General features: G+C 38.8%; 1 protein-coding gene across 46 annotated transcripts in view; it reads left to right on the forward strand.

Annotated features, from left to right (window-relative positions):
* ERC1 (ELKS/RAB6-interacting/CAST family member 1) overlaps positions 1-23,268 on the forward strand; it is a 536,900-nt gene that overhangs the window by 336,264 nt on the left and 177,368 nt on the right. The gene's annotated exons all lie outside the window — the stretch shown is intronic.

Genomic DNA, 23,268 nt, shown 5'->3' on the forward strand with positions numbered 1-23,268 from the left:
TTGCCAAAGATTTTCCGTATTTATCCCCTTGAATCTGGATCCAGTTGAGTAGTAAACAGGGGAGTCAAAATAAGGGAGATGAAAATACTATCGTCATTACTGACAAAGCTGATTAGAGAACATGACTTCATATTTGCAGCCAAGTAGCTTCACTAGTATATCACTCCTGCCACCAGCACAGCTGCATAACTGCAGGCTTCTTACTGCGTGGCAGAGAGTAGAACAGGATGGACCTTCTGCATAGGCAGCCAGGTCTGAAGAGAGGAGAGCAGAAGGGGCTGAACTGCGTGTGTTCACCTCTTTCTTCAAAATCTGCCAATGATATAACTCACAAGGGAGGGAGACTAGAAACATAGGCACAGAAATGTGAAGAATGAGAATATCACCTTAACAAAGGGAACATTTTATAAGGATACAGGAGGTCCATAATCAAGTTCATGTTTTGTAACTTTTAGTAGTTAGGTATCCTTTCTGGCACGAACTTTAAAAACAGATACACCAGGGTTTGAATTCTGCCTGTGTCACTTAATTGCACTGGCTTAGGCATCCTAGAATTTCTAAGAGCCGTAAAACAGACAAAACTACTTGGCAAGAAAAATTGACCACTGACTTCTCTCCCCTGTTCTGTTGATACAACATTAAATTTATCAATGTTTGTTTTTGTCAAACTTCAGTAGTGTTAGAGGTATGAGATCAGCCTTAGTTGATTAGTAAAAAGGATTTTATATGCCTAAGATAGCAAGAGAGATATGCCTTTGATCTTTCTTATTTATAGGAAAATAATTTATTAACCTAATTTTTATTGTCACTTCTAACCTAAATACATAGTTGTCCTATCAATGGGGACCTTTTTTTCCTGTGAGCATCTGAAACAGTCTTTTTTTTCTATGTATGTGAAGTGGTAATAGTTTTTCTCGTGTATCAGGCAACTACCAACTTATTTTAGACCAGAAATTCTTGGAAATGGTACCGATCCAGTTGGCATAAAATGTGCAAGCACTGTTCTATTCTTTCCTCAAAAAGATGCAATTGCTTTACTCATAGAGTTTTCAGTTATTTTTCTGGCTATTTCACTTGAAGTAGCCATGCTTTGTCTTTTTTTCTATGGAGATACATGGCCAAAACTAAGTCTTTTCACCAGCTGGATGATAGGAAATTTGATAAAATTTGAGCAATATAAAAACTTTCCCATTGACTTTATATGATTGAATTTCCACTATGTAAAATTAAACTAATTATTTCTTATGCTACCCAATATATAGTTTATTATTTGAAAACTATGTCCCCATTTTTCCTCAAGAACATAATTTTGTCTTTTGCATCTCAGTGCAGGGGTTGGACAGCGTAATTTCTTCTCCTAGAAACACATTTTCTGCTGCTTGTAGCTACTATTTCTATTTTTTCATCAACAGCTACAGGAGGAAGTGGAGTTCCTGACATCTCTGTGTAATCAGTGGTATGATCACATACCCCATATTGACTTTTTCTTTTGAAGTTTATGCTGCTGTCTCTTCAGCACCTTGAGCTTGACCTCTAGCTTTAAGCAGTAAAGGTATCAAAGAAAATCAGTTGCCAGAGTCAGTCTGTTTGCTTGTGTCCTCCTAACCCACTGATGGCACCTCTGACTCCTTGACATTGTATTATTTGTTTCTCAGAGAAGTAAAGCAATTTTTTTTTTCCTCTGTCACCCAGGCTGGAATGCAGTGGCGGGATCTCGGCTCACTGCAACTACCTCCCGGGTTTGAATGATTCTCATGCCTCAGCCTCCCGAGTAGTTGGGATTATAGGTGCCTGCCACCATGCCTGACTAATTTGTGTATTTTTAGTGGAGACGAGGTTTCACCATGTGGGTCAGGCTGGTCTCAAACTCCTGACCTCAAGTGATCTGCCCAGTTTGCCCTCCCAAAGTGCTGGTATCACAGGCGTGAACCACCACACCCGGCCAAAGCAGTTTTTTTTACATATAGGCATTTAATATATTGACTTTGGTTGATTCTTACCTCACTTCCAAGATAATTGCTTCTGTTAAATTACATGTATTTTTAGGCTTGAGTCATCCACTATATTTATGAGTTGGTCAGTTCTTTCATGAGTTGAGCTTGTTTTTAAGAGTTCTACTTTTAAAGTCCCCTTCTGTCTCTCCTGCAGCCACTTTCACTGTAACATTTATCATGTTATTCCTGGCAGCCAGTCTTCTTAACTCTCCATCATTACTTTTGGCAGGTTACAGCAGTATCACTTAGGGTTCTCTTAGTTCATTTTTAATGAACATCCAAAAGATGCTCCTATTGCAATAAAACCATAAGAAAAGATTAATAGAATAAGGGTTTATTCTATTAATAGGCAATTTGGGGCTGCACAGTGGCTCCATGATACCAGTGGTTCTGGGCTCTTTCTTTTCCGCTATCCTTAGTATATGGCCTTCTTCCTCCTGCTTGCAAAATGGTGGCATACAGAAGCCTTTCCTACATATTCCAGAATATGAAGAAAGACAAGGGGGAAAAGGGACGTGCCAACTGGTTAAACAACAATCACCATATCAAAGACCCACCCACTAGATTTCTTCTTCTTACTGGCCAGAACTTTGTAGCGTGCCCACCCTCTATACACAACAGGCTGCAAAGGAGCCTGGAATATCACGTTTTAGTTGGGCAGTGACCATCCAGTGCAAAATCCAGATTCCGTTAGTAAAGGATGTTGATGGAGTGGATGGATATTAAACAGAGATTCAACTTTCCTGTTCAGAAACGTGTTATAACTCCATGTATTGCTTTAATTCTATCTATCCTAGATAGACTTACAAGGCTAGAATAAGACCTTTAGAGGCACTAACCAACCACTGAAAAGAGGCCAATCACCTCCCATATGTAAATCAAATTGTACAAAAAATGGAAAAAAATACATGTAAAGACCAAAAACATTTTGATTTATCCCATGACATTTCAGTATTTTTCTGGAAGTATTAAATATTCTAAAAATTTTTTTTTGCCCGGGTACGGTGGCTCATGCCTGTAATCCCAACACTTTGGAGGCCAAGCTGGGCGGATCCCCTGAGGTCGGGAGTTCGAGACCAGCCTGGCCAACATGGTGAAACCCTGTCTCTACTATAATACAAAAATCAGCCGGGCATGGAGGTAGGTGCCTATAATCCCAGCTACTCGGGAGGCTGAGGCAGGAGAATTCTTGAACCTGGAAGGCGGAGTTTGCTGTGAGCCCAGATCACACCATTGCACTTCAGCCTGGGCAACAGAGTGAGACTCTGTCTAAAAACATAATAATAATAAATTAAATTAAATTAAAGTGTGTGGTAGTGATAATGGGCTGGAGGGTATGGTGAGTCTACGTTGCTGACATGCTAACCCACATCCTGTCTACTTCATCAGTATTTCCTATTGTATTAGAAAGATGAGAAGGTTCCTTAAATTTTAACTCCATAGAGGTGATTCATTTACTATAAAGCCTTAAGAAAAATACTTACCCTATCTGGGCCTCTGTTTCTCCATCCATGAAATGAGAACATTGATCATAATAGAAAAGTAGGCAAAGAATATAATCAAGCAATTCACAAAACTATACACGCAGATGACTAATAAAACTATAAGAAAATATTAAGCCTCACTTATGACAAAAGAAGATTAAATTTAAATAAAAAGTCCCTTTCTAAAAATGTAACATAGTATCAGAGATGTAATACCCAGTGGCAATAAGAATATAAAGAAACAAGTACTTGAGTGTAAAGATAGTCTGAAGTAGTAAACGAGGGCAACTAGGTGTATTTATCAAAGGTTTTAAAAAATGCGCAAAAACTTTTGACCCTGCAATTCTACTTTGAGGAACTTTCCTACCTGAGTTTTTGACAAGCACACAATGATTGACCCTGGTAAATTGACATAAGGTATTTTTAACTCCAGCCAGTTTTTTTCTTTACTGTAGTAATTTGTGTGAAGCTTTCTAAGAAGTAAATATGTAATTTACTGTCAAAGCTTTTTTCTTTTAGAAAATCTAAGCCATGAACATTTAATATGTTTTCGTTTCACCTTATATTAGGAAGATAATGGCAATCTTTTAAAAATAAAAATTATTTATTTGTTCATATCTTAATTTTTGTTTCAATCTGTCTGTCCATTTTGGTCTTGTCTATTTTACCTCTGGGCTCTATCTTTACTACAACCAGTCTTCCTAACTCTTCTCCCAACTTTCAGAAGTAGTTTTCTAACTATGTCAATGAAGTATTTCCAAATGAAACTTGCCTGATGGTCTAATGCCATAAAGACTTCTGCTTCTGTCTTCATTGGATTTTAGTCAGTAAATTTTCTTTCTTTTTTATTTATTTGTTTATTTATTTATTGAGAATGGAGTCTCACTCTCTCTGCTCACTGCAACCTCTGCCTCCTGGGTTCAAGCAATTTTCCTTCCTCAGCCTGCCAAGTAGCTGGGACTACAGGTGTTCACCACCACATTTGGCTAATTGTATTTTTAGTACAGGTGGGATTTCACCATGTTGTCCAGGCTGATCTTGAACTCCTGACCTCAGGTGATCCACCCACCTCGGCCTTCCAAAGTGCTGGGATTATAGAAGTGAGCCACTGCGCCCAGCCCATATTCAGAAGTTTTCTACAGTTTTTTGTTTTGTTTTGTTTTGTTTTGTTTTTTTGAGATGAAGCCTTGCTCTGTCACCCAGGCTAGAGTGCAGTGGTGTGATCTTGGCTCACTGCAACCTCCACCTCCCAGGTTCAAGCTATTCTCCTGCCTCAGCCTCCCAAGTATCTGGGATTACAGGTGCCCGCCACCACGCCTAGCTAATTTTTGTATTTTTAGTAGAGACGGGGTTTCACCATGTTGGCCAGGCTGGTCTCGAACTCCTGACCTCAGGGGATCCGCACTTTTGGAGGCCGAGGTGGGCGGATCTACAGGATTTTAAAACATGAAGTTGTGCCTCTTCCCAAATTTATTCTCAGACTTATTTTTTTACTAGTTTTATTTCTGAATGGCACATTAGAGAGAGAGAAAGCCAGAGAGAGAGAGAGAGAGAGCAAGAGAGAGGAAAGAAGAGACAAGGTGGGACCGATGGTATAATTGAGTTCATAGAAAGACAGTGAAGTGAATCATGGGTGTTTCATCACTTTACAAAACTGATAACAATAATATCATTTCTAGAAACGTGAATTTACAGTATGAAATGGTAAACTTTTTTTTTTTTTTTGAGACGGAGTCTCACTCTGTCGCCCAGGCTGGAGTGCAGTGGTGCAACCTTGGCTCACTGCAAGCTCCACCTCCAGTGAGCCATTCCCCTGCCTCAGCCTCCCCCAGCAGCTGGGACTACAGGTGCATGCCATCACGCCCGACTAATTTTTTGTATTTTTAGTAGAAACGGGGTTTCACCGTGTTAGGCAGATGGTCTTGATCTCCTGACCTCGTGATCCACCCCCCTCGGCCTCCCAAAGTGCTGGGATTACTGGCTTGAGCCACCGCGCCCGGCTGGTAAACATCTTTTTATAGCTAATGGGCACTTTTAGGCTAACTGAGCAGTGAACACTATTAAATATATGAGAAGCTTTTTAAACCACCTTCCACTTAATTCATAACTACTTGTCAGGTTGAGACTTTCTTTTCTCTGTTAACCATGCCAATTTTTGCTCAGAGCATGCTGAAAAAGCTACTAGATTACTGTCACATATACCAGGCATGGCTCTGTTAACCTGTTGAGTTGTATTATTGCTGAAAAGTTATTTATTCCAGCTATTCTTGATATTTTAATTATATATTTTTATTATTATAAGAAACCAATGACATACTCATATGAAAAAATATCTCTGTGAAATAAAGCAAAATGTTTTGGAAAAGGGATGCAGGTAAGTCATTTCAAAATTGCTGTTGTTAATGCGGGAGAGGATTTGGAGAAATAGGAACGCTTTTATACTGTTGGTGGGAGTGTAAATTAGTTCAACCATTGTGGAAGACACTGTGGCGATTCCTCAAGGATCTAGAACCAGAAATACCATTTGACGCAGCAATCCCATTACTGGGTATATACCCAAAGGATTATAAATCGTGCTACTATAAAGACACATGCACACATATGTTTATTGCAGCACTGTTCACAATAGCAAAGACTTGGAACCAAACCAAATGCCCATCAATGATAGACTGGATAAAGAAAATGGGGCACATGGCCAGGCAAGGCGGCTCACGCCTGTAATCCCAGCACTTTGGGAGGCCGAGGCGGGTGGATCACCTGAGGTCAGGAGTTCAAGACCAGCCTGGCCAACATGGTGAAACCCCATCTCTACTAAAAATACCAAAAATTAGCTGGGTGTAGTGGCAGGCACCTGTAATCCCAGCTACTCAGGAGGCTGATACAGGAGAATCGCTTGAATCCAGGAGGCAGAGGTTGCAGTGAGCCGAGGTCATGCCATTGCACTCCACCCTGGGCAACAAGAGAGAAACTCTGTCTCAAAAACAAAAAAAAAAAAAAAGAAAATGTGTAACATATACACCATGGAATACTATGCAGCCATAAAAAAGGATGAGTTCATGTCCTTTGCAGGGACATGGATGAAGCTGGAAACCATCATTCTCAGCAAACTAACACAGGAACAGAAAACCAAACACCGCATGTTCTCACTCATAAGTGGGAGCTGAACAATGAGAACACATGGACACAGGGAGGGGAACATCACACACACAGGGCCTGTCGGGGGATCAGGGGCTAGGAAAGGGATAGCATTAGGAGAACTACCTAATGTAGATGATGGGCTGATGGGTGCAGCAAACCACCATGGCACATGTATACCTATGTAACAAACCTGCACGTTCTGCACGTGTATCCCAGAACTTAAAGTATAATTTTAAAAAAAGTAAATCCAAAAAAAAATTGCTGCTGTTGAATTAGGTAACAGTTACTGAATATTGGGAGACTTTTTGAAACCTCAAAGTTTGAAATTGGCATTGTATTTCAAATGTCTACATACTGACTAGCCCCACTTTCACACAACCAGAGCTGAAAAGGATGTGAAAAAGACAATACTGAACCTAAGTCATCAGATTATATGGTGATCTTTGGATCTTGTCTACATGAAAAACCAGCAAAGCAGCTTCAAAGCAGCAAAACACTCTCTATATACTTTCTTTATTCTTTAAGAAATATTTTAGTTAATCACCTAGCAGACTTGAGTGTCACATAAAAGGGCTTCTTCTGTAGTTTCTCATAAATAATTTGCTGATTCTGGGAACTCTAAAAGGTAAATATTTTATGTAGCATGTGTTATTGTAAATTATTTATAAAAATGTTTTAAAAGACCTAATTCTGAAATAGTAAATAACTAAAAATTTACAAATGCTATTCTCAAATAGTAAATAAGTATATATGAGCTTTCAAGTTAGAACTAAAATTTCCATGATGTGATATCTATTTTAAGATTTGTTTATCAAGGAATATTGTAATTTGGGAGGATTTTTTAAAAGCAGATTTTATTTTTTCTGCCCTTCACAAAAACTAAATCTGAGCCTTGGGAAATCAGGGCAGCTGCATCATGATGTGACTTGCCTGGGGTTTGGTATTTTGCTGAGATACCTGCCAGTTGGAATTAGAACCCTATGGGTATAACTAGGGTAGACTTAATTATTGGCTTACTGTATTTAAATCAAAATGAAAAGCTCATACAAAATTTTGTACCCGTACTCTGAAAAAATGTGGAACTGTTTTTGGACTAAAATTTTATAGTTTTTGTGGCTAATGAGGCATGAAATAAATTGGCAAGCTCAAACTGTTCGGAATACAGTGGTACAGTGTGCATTTTCTAATTCCCAGCCCTTGGGATTCCAGCAAAGGTCACAAATTAAACAAAGTCAGGATTAATCAAGACTATAATCAAATAAAACTCAATCATTAATCCTCTTCTGACTCACAATAGAGTGATTGTGTAATTGTGTGAGAAGCACTGGAGAGGGCTCTTTTGTAGTGCGTAGGAAAATCAACATTAAGGTGTCAAACAGAAAAGTGAAACCCTGCAGGTGAAGCTGTCTCTGGAGCCAAGAGAAACTGGCAATTTATGCAGAGTTGCAAGTGAAGCTTTGGAGTATTGAAAGGCTGTTGGCACTGAGCTGCAGAGCCTGTGGGTCTCTCGGTGGGGCCTCCACAGAGATCAGTTGACGGGCTGCAGCAGGCCGTTTGCTGAGAAGCTCAGTGTTTGGGTGCAGCAGCTCCAAGCAACAGTCTCTCCAAGTTAACTGCCAAAAATTTACTGTGTAATTCTCAGCTTTTTGTAATTTTGAAGAAGAGGTTATGGAAAAGCATTTCCTCTGTGGGAGTAATTATGTGTCAGAAAATGCCATTCCTCAATAAAGGGGGAAGGTTCACAAAGCACAGAACTTTGTCCTATTTATTCCATGGTCCTGACTTCTGAACTGATGCTTGCTTTATGATAGCTGTCTTATTATTTCTGCTATTTTATGTTCTATAGTGATACTTTCTTCATTTTTCATCCCTTCATCTCGAGTCAGTGTCAGTTTTATTGCTTTAAAAGTCAACGGTGATACTATCCAGTTCTGCTAAGAGTGAAACTTTAAGAATAAAATTTGATTTTAATTCATCCCTTATTATATGTGAGTATATTTTTTATATTCGCTTTAAGGATAGTATTTACCTCTGTTTGTTAGCTTTCTGCTTTCCTTCGTATACCAAATAGAAAAATTCTCATTCACTCACCCCCAAAGCATGTGCCTGTTATCACATGATTCAGTTTGAGTTTCTATATTACGCAATTTCTGTTTCTTACATTGCTTTTTCCTATTTATGTACTAAGCTCTCTGTATATGCAGGATACTGTTAGGTATGATATGAGATATTTATTATTTTCTTTCAAGTAAACAAACAACCATTATCCATGCATAGCTGGTCAGTCCCATAAATTTTAGTACTAAAATATCACTTGGATTATTTTATTAGCAAGACTTTATTATAATGATGTATTTCAGATTTTGTCTTTCCATTTAGGCTCATATATGTTACATTTTGGTATCATTATTGAAACAAATTCATGAATTGAGTTCATCATTAGAAAATGAAAGCCTCAGAATTTTGGTAATTGTTTTGGACCATCACAAAAATGTGCTTGGCATATTTAAATTCTGTATTTTTTCCCTTACCTGTAATAACTTTTCAAAGTATCTAAAGCTATGATAGAAATGGAATAGCATATAGAATACTGGTGTGTGTGTTTGTATGCGGGGGGGCGGCTTCTTATTTTTACCTTTTTTCTGATTTTATATATACAATGTTAGATATATTGTTCTGCAATTTATATTTCAGTGGAAGAATATTCATGGTTATTTTTTAATGTCAGCATAAAGATCTGCTGTATTCTGTTTAACAAGTGCTTTGTGTTCCAGTGTATAGGTATTGCATTATTTATTTCATCCTTTCTTGGTTGAAGGTTATTTAGGTTATTTCCAGTTGTGTAATATTGCAGATAATACTGTAAAGAAAATCATTATACTTGCATCTTTTCACATATGTAAGCATATTTTTCTAGGATAGATAATGGAGTTGCTGGGTCAAAACATAATGGCGTATTTTATTTTGAAAACTGTTGGTCAAGCACTCTTATAAAAGGCTCCACCCCACATGTGCTCTCACCCAAATGCGTATGAGAGTGTGCATCTCCTTAATTGTTAGGTGTAGTGGATACTATCCATCTTTTACATTTTTGCTGACTTACTTTTATATTTGAGATATCTTTCTACACCATTACTCACTCTTTTCTCTCCAGCAGAGTAGTATTCCATAGTATTATATTTAATTAGTCCTCCATTAATGAACATTTAAGTTACTTCTAACAGTTTGCCATTACGTTTGATGCTACAAAATTTTAACAAATTTGTAATGCAGAATTTTCATAAGTATAAGAATAACCTTATTACAAAAGTCATTTCACATGTATGCAAGTATATCTGCAGGATAAATTCCAAAATGTAACAGAGGGAGTATGTGTTTGTAATTCTAGTTGATAGTGTTTTTTTGGTTTTTGTTGTTTTTTTGAGATGGAGTCTCACTCTGTCGCCCAGGCTGGAGTGCAGTGGCGCAATCTGGGCTCACTGCAAGCTCTGCCTCCCGGGTTCACGTCATTCTCCTGCCTCAGCCTCCCGAGTAGCTGGGACTACAGGCGCGCACCACCACGTCCAGCTAATTTTTTGTATTTTTAGTAGAGATGGGGTTTCACCATGTTAGCCAGGATGGTCTTGATCTCCTGACCTCGTGATTCGCCCGCCTCGGCTTCCCAAAGTACTGGGATTACAGGCGTGAGCCACCACTCCCAGCCTCTAGTTGCTAGTGTTAAATGGAAAAGGAAGATGTAAAACAGTATGCTACCATTTGTTTACAAGGGGAAGGGTATAAGCATATCCACATGCAGGCACACATGGTAACATGGCGAGTGCGGAGGAAAAGCTACCATTTGTTTACAAGGGGAAGCGTATAAGAATATCCATGTGCAGGCACACATGGTAACATGGCGAGTGCGGGGGGAAATGAGCTTTCAAGTTAGAACTAAAATTAAGGGTACACTGGGACTTAGGTCACAACAGGACATAAACATTTAATTTACTCTGAGCCTCAGTTTCCACGTGTATGTAAATAAAGCTAGTAAATGCCTGTTTGATAGTATTATGAGAATTAAATGCAAAATTGTATGTGAAATTATGTGACACTGTGGCCAGCATATGATACGTGTGTGTGTGTGTGTGTGTGTGTGTGTATATATATTTTGCTCTATATTGTGCCATATGTGGCACAGATATTTCTTGTAAAGGTAGCAATTGCCTGTTGTATTCATACAATGCGGAGCCTACTTGTCAATGATGCTTTTGTTTAATCAATTATACATAGAGTTGTCAGCATGGAAAATGCAGCTTCTGTTTTGAATTATGTTTTACTTCTGAGTATAATTTAAAGGCAAAATGGCTTCACTCCTAGAAACTTGAGACCTCTAAAGCTTGTTCTCTTCCTGATGAATGTTCTCTTTGGGCACTTCAAATAGAGTATCTTACTCATGGCTTTAGGTGATATACTGGGAAAGCATGCAGTTGCTTTAGAAGCCTTTATAAATAATACTTGAGTGTTCAATATAAAAAGAATGTTTGGCTTTCGTAACCATTTCCTATATCTCTTCTATAAGTTTGTTGAATTCACAGTACACAGCTACACTGTGAGAAGCATTTATCTCCTTTTGTGCTAATAAAATTAAGCAAAAGACAAAGTTACTCCCAAGTTCATAGCATATTCCTTGAAAGGAATGATTCTAAGAACAAACGGGGATCAATGCATTTTACATCTTTAGAATACAGGAAGGAGTTTTTACTACCTTCATTTTAAAAATAAGGAAATAGAGATGAAAAGCTTTCCATCTCTCCATACCACGTTCGGCAGTGGTAATATGTTTTATACCCACTAATCAAGGCATCCTTTGTGTTTTGATGCTTTGAGAAGTAGTCATCTGCTTTTAAGTTTGTGATAGTAGATTGAATAAGTGTCCTCGTGCTCACGCAGGATTATATACTTAAGCGATAATATACCTCACTGATGCAAGTGAGGAAACCAGTAGAACTTAGATCCCATACTGTTAAAGTCTTTGATGCTTGAATTAATTATATGTAGGGTTTAGAATAATGGGAATTTCTTTTTTTTTTTTTTTTTTTTTTTTTTGAGACGGAGTCTCCCTCTGTCGCCCAGGCTGGAGTGCAGTGGCACGATCTCGGCTCACTGCAAGCTCCACCTCCCAGGTTCACACCATTCTCCTGCCACAACCTCCTGAGTAGCTGGGACTACAGGCGCCCGCCACCACGCCCAGCTAATTTTTTTGTATTTTTAGTAGAGACGGGGTTTCACTGTGTTAGCCAGGATGGTCTCGATCTCCTGACCTCGTGATCCGCCCGCCTCCACCTCCCAAAGTGCTGAGATTACAGGGGTGAGCCACCGTGCCTGGCCGGGAATTTCTAATCTATACCTGAGAGAAAATACTTAACCAGAGATGCCGCTTTTTTCAGAATGTGTTTCCTTTCAAAAGTTAAGAAGCAGCCCAATATAATTTATGTGGTTCTCATTCTATGTGGCTACTCGGTAGCATTTGCCACCCTACTAAATACGTTTTTAAAATGTTATCTTGAAGCTGTTTCCTCCCTTGGATTCTGTGTCACCTCACTCTCAGACTTTTCTTCAACTGTTCCTTTTAATCCTTTGATAATGGCCCTTTTTATAACTGAATCTTCATTATGTATTTTAGTTCATTGTTTAAAAGTCTGTTTCTCCTATTTAACTGTCCATTGTCTTTTTGGGGTTTTTTTTTTTGGTGTTTTTTTTTTTGAGATGGAGTTTAGCTCTTGTTGCCCAGGCTGGAGTGCAGTGGTGCGATCTTGGCTCACCACAACCTCCACCTCCCGGGTTCAAGCAATTCTCCTGCCTCAGCCTCCCGAGTAGCTGGGATTACAGGCATGCGCCACCACGCCCAGCTAATTTTGTATTTTTAGTAGAGACTGGGTTTCTCCATGTTGGTCAGGCTGGTCTCAAACTCCCGACCTCAGGTGATCCGCCCACCTCGGCCTCCCAAAGTGCTGGGATTAACAGGCCTGAGCCACTGCGCCCGGCCCATTGTTTCTTTTTACCTCCCAATATCTAGAACATATTGATTGTTATGTAGTAGATGCTTTGTAAATGTTTATGCAAGTGAGCTACAGCCACTCCTTAAATGCTGGTGTTCCCCTTCCAGCCTAAGGTTGCTCATCTCCCATGTACAGGTTCACCTTGGACATTTTTTTCTCTCTTATACTAACTACTCAGAAGTTATGTCAGAGAGGGGGTCTCTGAAACTAGTCTGCCGGGGTTCAGATACCAGCTCTACCAGTTTCTAACCATGTAAGCTTGGCAAGATAATACTAGAAATATTTTCATCTCTATTTCCTTATTTTTAAAATGAAGATAATAAAAATTCCTTCCTATAGTCTAAAGATGTAATGCATTGATCCCCGTTTGTTCTTAGAATCATGCCTGGCATTTAGAAAGCCCTTAATCAATGTCAGATAATAGTGCTCGTTTTTTTCTTCTTCACCCTCAACTGCCATGTATGTATCTGTAACTTCCAAACCATTCATCCTGAAGCTCTCTGGACTTAGATTTTCATATGGCCATTGGGCATTTTCAGATAAGTGCCCTACAGGAATTTTAAACTAAAGCTTAACTCATTATTTCTGCCTATGCATGTATCCTGCCTTCCATATTTCCTACCTTAGATAGTGGTATTGGCTGCGCACAGTGCCTCTCATGCCTGTAATCCCAGTGCTTTGGAGGCCCAGGCAGGAGGATCACTTGAGACCAGGAGTTCAAGACCAGCCTGGGCAACATAGCAAGTCCCCATCTCTACAAAAAATAAAAAATTAGGCCCAGCATCATGCCTCACGCCTGTAATCCCAGCACTTTGGGAGGCCAAGTCGGGAGAATGTTTTGAGCCCAGGAGTTCCAGACCAGCCTGGGCAACGTACTGAGACCCTGTCTCTACAAAGAAATAAAAATAAATTAGTCGAACATGGTAGTGCTTGCCTGTGGTCCCAGCTACTCAGGAGGCTGAGGTGGGAGGATCTCTTGAAACCTGGGAGGTCTACAGTGAGCAATGATCATGCCATCACACTGCAGCCTGGGGTGACAGCAGGACCCTATCTCAAAAATTAAAATTAAAAATTAGCCGGGCAGGGTAGCACATATGTGTAATTTCAACTATTCAGGAGGCTGAAGCAAGAGGATTGTTTAAGTCCAGGAGTTCAAGGCTGAAGTGAGCTCTGGTTGTGCCACTGCACTCCAGCCTGGGTGACAGAGTGAGACCATGTCTCCGAAAAAAAATAACAATAATAATGATAATACTACTATTATAATAATGTCTCCTGTGTACTCTCAGAAATGTCATTAACTACTTTATTCTTTGTCCTAGGCTTTCTGCCTTTGTTTCTCCTTCTCCCACTTCCCAAAAAGAAATTTAAAATCCTCACTTCTGCTTTTCTTGATTTTCCAGAACACTCACTGCCTTTCCTCCTAATCCTTCTGTCCTGGATTCTCACTAGCCGTCTCGAAACTGTCCTCTGCAATTATCAGGCTCCATCTCAAAAAAGAAAAGGTGCTAACCTCCACCCAGTTCCCTAAACTTTAAAACTTTGATTCCTCCTCCTGGCCACCCCTCCTTGCCCTGCAGTGTGTCCCTTCTCTAGCCCCACTAGGCCCTGCACTATTTGTTCCTGGCCCGTCTTTCCGGCTCCTCCTCCTTTTTCCTTTCCTTTCCTCCTCTCCCTCCCATTACTCTTGCACCGTATGCACATACATCCTAAACAAGATGATCTTTGACCTCTTGTGGTGCTGGAAATGGGGCCACTGCAGGATCAATGAGGAGGTCATGATGTTTACTGATAATGAAAGCATTATCCTTTCCAGATTTGTTAATTCATTTAACAAACTTAAATTTAATATTCATCATTTATTAGACACTGCTGGGTGACAAGAGAAGGACAATAATGCAAAAATAAGTAAAAGCCTGAGAACAATAGAGAAGACAGGCTCGAAAACTACTTTAAGGTAATACCTTATAAAGGTATGCATGACATGCTATATGGAAGGTCAGAGGAAGAATCAGCTCAGTGGGAGTTTGGAGGGGAAAGTCACAGAAGAGGTGACAATTTAGTAGCATTTCGAAGATTAAGATTTTGCCAGTAGAGAAGAGGAAGAAATACAGTCTGGATTGGTCAGCATGGTAATTGCATGGAGGAAGTTACAGTCCTTGGTAAAAACAGACTACACTTAAAAGTCCAGGACATTTTTTCCGTATGGATGCGTGAGGAACGCATGCCAGGCACATCTTCAGCCTTCCTAAAGGCATAGATGTTTTCTGGCAGTAGCACCTAGGTCATTTTGACTGGAGTGAAGGTGAATGTATTCGGGTTCTCGAGACACAGAACTATAGCATATATGTATATATGAAAAGTTTATGGAGGAGAATTGACTCACAGTGACGATCACAGGTGAAGTCCCACAATAGGCCGTCTACAAGCTGAGGAGCAAGGAAGCCAGTAGTGGCTCAGTCCAAGTCCAAAAGCCTCAAAAGTAGGGAAGCCAACAGTGCAGCCTTCAATCTGTGGCTGAATGCCCTAGGACCCCCTGCAAACCACCGGTGTAAATCCAGGAGTCCAAAGGCAGAAGAACCTGGAGTCTGATTCCCAAGGGCAGGAAGCATCCAGCACGGGAGAAAGATGAAAGCCAGAAGACTCATTGAGCCAGTGTATCCCACCTCCTTCTGCCTCCTTTATTCTGGCCATGCTGGCAGCCAATTGGATAGTGCCCGTCCACACTGGGGGTGGGTCTTCCTGTCCCAGTCCGCTGACTGAGATGTCAATCTCCTCTGGCAACACCCTCATAGACACACCCAGAAACAATATTTTGCCAACTATCTGGGCATCCTTCAGTCCGATCAAATTGACACCTAATATGAACCATCACAATGAAATTAGGAGGGAGAGTTGAAAATGGACTGTGAAGACATTCATGTGTGCTTCCAAAGATTTTGGCATTTTTTTCTATCTTTGGAGCTTTGTTCAAGGATGTGAAAATATAAAGTTTGTATTTCATAGAAGTATCACTGTGGTAACAATATAAGAACTAAATGAGGGAGGTTAGTGACTGGGGGCGGGAGACCCTCTCAGAGCTGGCACAGAGTATGCCAGTAGAAAAATCTTGATGGCAATAGGGATGGCAAATTTCTAACCAGCAAAACCACAGAGAATTAAGGCTACTGGTACCTTTGGGGGCTGTTAAGAGGCAATTAATATTTTATTATGGAATTCAGAGAAAAATAGAGATAAGACACAAAGTCTGCTCTGCTGCCTGGTATAAAAGTGTGAGCTTGGTGGCCAGCCCAGCCTGGCTCCATTCTCTGTCCTCAGTCACCCCTTCCCCACTCCCCTGGTGGCCTGACTCCCACTCCTTGGTGGCCCCATCCCCCCAGTTCCTCACGATTTGGTTTTTACTTCTCCGGATTTAATAAAAACTCCACCAGATTTTTAAAAAAATGTGTGTGTGATCTTAGGCAAATTTGTCTTTTTGAACCAAGTTTTATCACTTAAAATGAGCATAATAATAACTAATTCATAAGAATGCTGTAAACATAAAATGAGTATTACTAACTGAGAATGTACAGTAGATAGTAGGCTCTCACTACATGCTGGTTTTCCTTCTTCCTTTCCATTCTCTTAGGAAAACTGATACTCAGAATGGCTAAGTGATCTGTGCATAGTCAAAAGGCCAATTTAGTGATAGAACTGAGACTGGATCCATCACTTTGATTACAGCTAGATTCTTTCCATTATACCAAGCAGCATCCATAGTAATTTACTTTCATTTGTACAATTTTCTATGAGAAAAAATGAGCAACAACTATCAGTTTGTCTTTCTTCAATCCTGATAAAATCTAGCACTTACAGAAATTGCTAAGAAGTAAACATTTATTACACAAACCCATGCCAGAGAGGGGGATGTTGAGTTCTAGTCTAAACATCTTTAATAATGATAATTCCATAATTCTCAGCTGTTTCTTTTAGATTGACCTTTTCTCACCTGATAAAATTTTCCAATTCTAAGCTCTTTATTCTGATTGAAATCTGACGTAACTTGTCTCAGTCATCATTTTTCCATTCTAAGCTTGCTTATATTTTCTAAACTTAACTTTTAACTTGGTTCTCCAGCCTGGCGACCTTAATTTGTCCATTTTAGAACAGCCAAAATATCCTTGATTTTGCTGGATTAATTCGGTTATCTCAAATTATCTCTGACTTCCTTTTTCACACCTGATTTTCCTTAGTTTTGTTGATTAAAGATTAATATGAGTATGTATGCCCTAACAGTGGATGATACAAAAGAAAACTGGTCTAGGAATTGGGAAACCTACTTTCTGTTTCATCTCTCTTCTTATTGCCAAGCTGTTTCCTCACCATGATGGGAAAAATTATGTTGTAATCTTATGTCTTAGAAAAGAGGGCTCAAATTGGTATAGACTATATATTTTGTGGGGAATTAATTATGTGACTATTCAACATTTGACAAATAATTTTGGACGTAAGTGTGCAATGTCTAAAGCCCGAATAATTCTAATTTTAATGTCAACGCACTTGATGAGTTGAAGTATGGTGCTTGCTGGTAATGGGAAAAAAAAAAGGCTACAACCAAAAGTATTGTGTTATATAAAATTACATGTGATTTGTTGTGCCTTCACTTTGAATATTAGCTTTCCTGTCAGCCAATGTAAGATACTAGTTAACATGGAAAATAACTTCTTACATTTACATGTTGCAGTTTTTCAGGGCACTTCTGTACACATGTGGTATCTATATAAATTATATTTCAGAATAAAGAAATGGTCACTGTCTATAATTCTTACACTGCCACACCATTTGAAACAGGCCACAGAGATTTATTACTCCATGAGTTTTGTGAATATTGAGACTCAAATGCTACGTTTGTACAAGGAAATCACAAATCGTAACTAGAATACATTCACTTACATATTATACCTAGAGTTCGTTTTCTCATTATTCTTTTAAGTTTTTTTCTGTGAGTATGGGTAGGTAAAGTATAGCAAATTTGTTGCAGAAAATTAACTATGACCACATTAAAGACTTGAAACCACACTCCAAAATAGAAAAGGCATTAGGAAAATATTTTGCTTAGAAGGAATGATTGTTCTTTGTTCTTGTCTTTTCAATTTTTTCTTTTAAATGTGCAACATGAAACTACTCCTTACCTTGAAAGCTGTATGGCTGATTGTTGCTGCTTCCCAACATCTTCACCCGTTTTACCCGAATTTCACCTCTGCTGTTTTACCTTCTAAGCTGTGAACCCTTGTCATCCTATTTGAGCCACCCCCTGCCCTCCCACCTCCCTGTTATTAGCAGTACATCAAAGATTGGTCGGTGGTCTTGTCTCCCTGCTAATTCATATCTTGATGTTCTTGAACAGTATTTGAACAGTGCCCCTTTAGAGGAATATCTAATGTCAGTCATTTCCTATTCTGAGTTAAGTTGATTGATCTGATAAATTACAATGAGCAAGTGAATATAGTGGGTTTAAAACGTATCCGTCTATTCTGGATTTGCTTCTGCTCTGGAGAAGGCAAAAAGGCCAGGAATTAGTGAGTGACTTAGTCTTCTCTCGTCATTAGCAGCTGACAGACCTACTGATGAGGTGATAATGAACTCCAAAGTCTACCCTGGGAGCAACTGGGAGGGAAAAGAACCCAGACAGAAGGCATGTCTCACTTTGGAGCCTGCCAAGATTTTTGCTTTTTCATAGAATTCATTTCGAGGAGGTTAACAGGTAGACTTTGCTGGGTGCATATGTCAGGAGTGTAACTTATCATTCATGGACACCAAAGACAAATATATATTTTATTTCTCTCAACGTACCAAGCCAGAGGCCTCAGTCTCAGATGGTCACTGCGGTAATCCAGTCAGAGAGGGAGCATCCGAAACAAGGCTTGAATATAAAGTTCATTTTTTAAAATAACTCTTCCTTCTTTCCATTAAAATTATTATCCAATACATATGGTATGACAGATTAGACCTTCCAGAATTATTTGCTACTCCTGTTTATTTGATTCCTAGAATGTTGCTTGGCAGTCTCAAACTTAATTGGAGATAATGAGTATACCTAAGGTAAATCTTCCAATTTTGTTTCCAGTTATGAATGTTGGTGAATCTTTCATTTTCCAAATTCAGTTTAGGCCTCCACTGCCTATTTTTCTTCAGGTATCATAAAAGTGAATGAAGTATTTTCAAGTCCATTCATCCCCACTTCACATTGGTAGTCACCCCTCATACACATATATTTTGTAGCCCACACAGGAGGCAACTTAATGTATAAAATGTTTTAAGTTAATTACTGGAAGTGTGTTAAACATAGAATATTAGTGAGTTTTTAAAGTCTCTAAACTTTAAAAATAATCAACTGTTTGTAGAAAAAAATGAATTATTGTTGATGACTCAGCGTTCCTTATGTAAAGACTTGGCTTTAGTCTTCAAGAAGCTCTTCAGCTTCCCTTTTTCGGTTTTAGGCAGAACATGGACTTTGAGAAGTTTTAAAAATTCTATTATTCCCACCCATGTTTCCCTCTGTCTTTAAGCTGTAATAAAACGTATCAATGTTCTGGGAGTCTGTATTGCTGAATTGTCAGGGCCTTTCTTGCTTAGTTTCGCTTGATGATAAATTTCAAGGAACCCATAGTGCACTATTTTTAACCAGTTTCGAGGTTGAAAAAATGCTAAGAGTTTGTGTCCAGAGGTTTGGATAACATTGTTAATTGTGCCAAGTATCCATTGAGTTTGGCTTTATTCTTTATCCTGTTTAACTGGCATTTTCTCTGCTGTAAGAAAACAGTCCTTAGGAGCCACGACAACTGATTTTATTGGTAAACATATGAATGAGGCATGTTTCATAAAACTTTATAAATTTAATATTAGAAGGACAGAAGTTTGACAAGACAGTTCAATAAAGACAATTTTATATATATTTTAACTTTCTTTGATTCCATTCACTTTTCAAATTAGATATTTCAGATTGTAATTCTTAGAATTGACCATACCATTTATTCCTCTTTCTTGAAAGACAAATAGAATAAACAAAAATTTGTAGACATCTAAAGAGTAATCTAAGGATTATAGTTTTGACTCATTTCTTTCATGAGTATAGTTTCTCTTTTCTCTTTTATAATACAAGATATGCACCCGTTTGTCTATTCATTCCTTTTTGCTTCTCCAAACCTGTTTGCATCTTTGGTTGTGACTCATTTCTTTATTTGATCAATTGTTACCATTGTATACAGTCGCTTTAGTTGGATATTTGCTGAAGTCAGATAAACCTTACTGGTTTCAGGGATGTGATTGTGGTATGAAACTGCCAATCTTCTACTTTGATGTTCATGATTCAAAAACTTCTTGTTCCTTTGGAGAAAATGAACCTAAGTTAGTCGTCATCCTGGAAATAAGTTTTGATTTCTTTTCATGAAAGAATGCCAGGAACTTTCACCAGTTTATCTTTGAATCTTTATTTTCCAAAAGTAAGGTAGAAAAATCCTCACCGTTTTACTGATTTGCAGGCTGGTAAAGTGAACAAGGTGTTAGAATCAAGACATTTTACTCAAAGACCACTAATTTAAAAAGGTAAGTCAGAATCTGGCCCAAGACCTTGACCTCTCAAATTAGATTTAATTATGAACTGCATTAAGTCCCATTATTTCTCCTATTTTGCTTATCAAGTGATAACTTCTAGTCAGACTGGGATAATCATGAATCTACAGTGCCGAAGGCATTCATGACAAAGCTCACCCTTTGAAGCAGAAAAGCAATTCATCTGTGTCAAAAAAGGATGCAAACTAAGTTTTGATCCTGCCTGATAGTACCATTTTCCAGTTATACCTTGTCCAGCGTTCTTTATCAAAGCCAGAAAGACTATATGCAAGAAGAATTTAGAACAGACTAGGTACTATAATTCTTTGTGTTTGAAAGGTGATATTTTAGATGTAGAGACAAAAAGTCTCCCTTGAGTTTTTGAAAGAAATTGCTTGTAAGGGCAAATGTTTTAGGTTGAAAAGTTGATATTTTTTAGTTTCCCTGTTTATGAATAGTTCACAGGGTAATGTTGTCAGTCATTTTAAACTTATTATTTCTCCCTCTTGGAAAGGTTATAGATTGCCAACAGAAAGTAGAACTCCCTGTTTTTGCGTGTTTTTCTCTGAAATAGTGTGTGACATAGTCACATTACTCCAGGCTCAATTATAGACACTTTGTGGGTTTTTTTTAATAATGCCAAAAATCTGTGGATAATGTATAATAAGCTGATGTACATCCTACTAGAACTGAGGTATTTCAGTTTGTGACAAATTATGTCTTAACATGTTACCTCGTTAATAGTCATTGGTTCATAAATGCTGGGGTTTTTTAATTTAACTCTTTTTGTACCTAATATTAAAAATTAACCCAATTTAACATTATTTCATCTACCACATTACTGGCCTTGTTTTAATTCTAAATCTTGTGTCCTAAGTTACAAATTACCATATTAATTCAAATGTATAACCTCTTTATGATTTGAGGCCCACTCTGGAAAAGAAAAATACTAGACATTTCTATTAAAGTCATGAGTGATTTTTATGTGTCTTGTGGATCCATCCCCCAGAGTCATGTCTTATATCTTTATGTTCTAACAATGAAGTTTTTTTAACGTACTTTTAGCAAAATATACATATATTTACACAAGTATTTTAGAGTTACCTACAGTAGCATTTAGAGGTCTTTTATTCCCATGATTATATAACATTAAACGATATGTAGCCCCCAAATAAATTTTTCTGTGGGAACTTCTTCATGTTGCCTGCACATGACAGTTGATCTTGGGTTGTTTCAGTACTTTCTTTGGTTTTCCTCCTGTGTCTTTAGCCGTTCCCTAAAAGTCCCCTTTTTCTCTCCCTTACAACTGATGGTCTCCATGAGTCCACTTTTAGCTCCCTTCTCTTCTCCTTCTATACTTTCTTCCCCTATATTTTTTCCAAAGTAATGTTATCTGTTCAGTGGCATCAACCGCTATTGATACATGCTTATGACGTCCAAGTACAAATAAATACACAAGTGGTCTACTCTAGCCCATATCTCTCTTCCCAACTTTGGGCCCCTATCAACTGCCAACTGCACCTGACAGCTTGAACGTTCCATAAACAACCTCAACATACCTAAAATCATCTCATCATTTTTTTTTTTACAAATATGCTCCTCAGTATCTTCATCATCAAGAAATGTCATTTACTCAGTTGTTCAAGCCGGAAACTAATTAAATTGTTCCTAACCACTTTTTTTCCCTTGCTTCTCATAGCTTTTTCAACCTTTGAGACATATCTCCACATCATTTTGTTTCTCTCTTCACAGGAATTATTCTATTTTATCACTTTGTTTTTGCAACAGCATCTTAGCTAATTTGTAACTAATTTTACCCTTTGCCAGTCCTTTTCTTCTGCTTCTTCCAGGTTAATACTTGGTTGTTTGTTTGTGTTTGTCTGTTTGTTTTTCCTTTGGAGATGTTGTGTCATTCTGTCACCCAGGCTGAAGTGCATTGGCGTAATCACTGGTCACTGTAACCTCAACCTCCCAGGCTCAAGCAGTCCTCCTGCCTCAGCCTCCCAAGTAGCTGAGGCCACAGATGCATGCCATGATGCCCAGCTTAATTTTTTTTGTTAGAAATGAAGCCTCACTTCATTGCCCAGGCTGGTCTCAAACCCCTGAGCTCAAGTAGTTCTCCTACCATGGCCTCCCAAAGTGCTGGGATTACAGACATGAGCCACTGCACCTGCCCTTAATACTTTTGAAAACACGTATATGGTCATGTTATTTCCTCTTAAAATTTTCCAAAGGCTTCTTATCCTTTCAGGATAAAATTCAGACTCCGAAGCCTGGCGTTGAAGGTTCCCCATAATCTGGGTCCTCCTGTTGTGCGCCACGCCCATATGACCTCACGTTCCTCCTTTCTCTCTCTTTCACTTTTCCCCCTCTTGCCCTTTTTCCTTTCTCCCCCCCTCCCCTTTTCTCCCTCAGTTAAGATGCTACTTCTTCCATGACAAATGATGCTACATACAGCAGGAAATCATTTCTTTCTCTGAGTTTGCTTTGAACCTCTCCTATTGCTTCTTCTTTTTTTCTTACCATGGATTAAAATATCTGTGTACATGTTTTCTGTTGAATTAGGAGCATCTAATTCAGTGTTAGACACGGTTCTACGTGTTAGCACTATCACCTGGAATAAGACAGCCTCTGTTCTTGGGGAGGGAGGGTCCTTGTCTTTTTCATTCTTGGAACTTTTTACAGGTGATTTGACAAATAAATAAATGTCTATTTAAAAGTTACTTTAAAAAAAAAGCCTTAGAGACCAGGCACGGTGGCTCACGCCTGTAATCCCAGCACTTTGGGAGGCCGAGGCAGGCAGATCACTTGAGGGTCAGGATTTTGAGACCAACCTGGCGAACATAGCGAAACCCCATCTCTACTAAAAAATACAAAATTAGCCAGGCGTGGTGGCACATGCCTGTAATCCCAGCTACTTGGGAGGCTGAGGCAGGAGAATCACTTGAACCCCAGAGGCGGAGGTTGGAGTGAGCCAAGATCACGCCACTGCACTTCAGCTTGGGCGACAGAGCAAGACTCTGAATC

This window comes from Pan troglodytes, chromosome 10, assembly GCF_028858775.2.
Source record: "Pan troglodytes isolate AG18354 chromosome 10, NHGRI_mPanTro3-v2.0_pri, whole genome shotgun sequence".
NCBI lineage: Eukaryota > Metazoa > Chordata > Mammalia > Primates > Hominidae > Pan > Pan troglodytes.